Source organism: Chrysochloris asiatica, unplaced genomic scaffold, assembly GCF_000296735.1.
Source record: "Chrysochloris asiatica unplaced genomic scaffold, ChrAsi1.0 scaffold00055, whole genome shotgun sequence".
NCBI classification, from domain to species: Eukaryota; Metazoa; Chordata; class Mammalia; order Afrosoricida; family Chrysochloridae; genus Chrysochloris; species Chrysochloris asiatica.
Window position 1 is genome coordinate 12,528,824 of NW_006408573.1, and position 1,761 is coordinate 12,530,584.

Sequence of the window (1,761 nt, forward strand, 5' to 3'; positions counted from 1 at the left end):
CCCAACAATATCAAAACAACAACAACAAAATCTAGACTGGATACTGTAGTCTATAATCACAGAAAAGGGAGAGGAGGGAAAGAAGGAAAAAAAAAAAATCTGTACCCTAATATGAGTATGACTTTAATGTCCTCTTTCAGCTTCTTGCCTTCAAAGCTGTGTGAGAGATTTCAAGATGCCACTGTTGGTTGTTATGCTATACCTCAGGATTTAATTTAGCTTTTGGCCTGTTTTGTTTTTAAACTCTCTTTCCCTCTCCACACCCCTTGTTCTAGCCTATTCTGTATTAAAACAAAACAAAAAACAGTTCAAGGTCTGCTCTTGAGCTGAGTATCTATGTGCATGTGTGGCAGAAGAACCCACCAGAGGTGAGGGTGGGGGGTGTCCACTCACTCAGGCACCTGCTCTAGTCACCAGAATGGAGGTGCACAAACAGTGGGGGGTGGGCAATGAACAGATACCAAAAAAAAGAAGATCAGAAATAAAGCAAAACTGACAAAGGGTATTGTCCACCTTTGCTCTGAGGTTCCAGTGGCGTTTTTCCGTGGTGTGTCTGTTCCCCTGCTTGGTCTTGCCATTTGGTTACACCCAAGTTGTGGGCTCTGGGCCGCCAAGCCCAGCAGAATCAAAAGTACACAATTTCTTACTTTTGCTACAAGTTGCACTAGCTATAAACCTTCAAACTTTAAAAATATTCCTACCTATGTGGTTCTGAGTTTTGGAGCTCTGCCCTGAATCTGCTTTGCCTGGTATTCTGTGGTATTGCTGATGGCGAACCTCATTACCTCCATCTTAGCTGCCATCAAGTCCCGCCTCTAGAGTAATTATTTTTATAGTGTTTTATTGTATGCATCCACCATTCATCTGTCAGTTTGTCATAGTAAAGTGGTTTGTGTATTGAGATACTGGAAGCTAAGCCACCAGTATTTTGAATGCTAGCAGGGTCACCAATGGTAAAAAGGTTTTAGCTCAGTTCCCAGACTAAGGTAGATTCAGAAAGAGACGCTTACAAATTTCAAATGTTCAGTTACTGAATACCTTATGAATTGCAATTAAACAGTGTCACATAGCACCATAATATTGCATACTGAAACACGATGAAGAGAATCTGAACATTTTCAGATATAGTGCTAGATGATGAGCCCCTCTGTATGGAAAGCAATCACAATATGACTGGGGAAGAGCTGCCTCTTCAAAATACAGTTGACATGAATGGAATAAGCATTTGGGAACTTCATTTGCTGATGATGGGGAGCAAATCAAAATTAGGAAAAACAGCTGTAAACATCCATTAATAGATGGAACATGAAATGCATGAACTATAAATCGAAGAAAACTGGAAGTTGTCAAAAATGAAATGGAATGTATAAACATCCATTTCCTAGGCATTAATAAACTGAAGTGGACTGGTATTTACCATTTGAATCTGACAATCACACATTATACTATGTTGGGAATGACAAATTGAAAAGGAATCGCATTGCAGTCATCATCAAAAGGAACATTTCAAGATCTATCTTGAAGGCTTGGTGTGGTGCTGTATGATAAACACCGGGCTGCAAGGTCAGCGGTTCAAACCCACCATCCAGCTCCTCTGAAATCCTATATAGGGTCTCTATGAGTCAGAACCAACTTCATAGCCCATAACAACAATATCAACAACACCTTGAAGTATAATAGTGCTGTCTGTGTGAGGATAGTACACATACACCTATAAGAAAGACCAATTAATACCACTCCTGTTCAAATTCTTGCACCAAC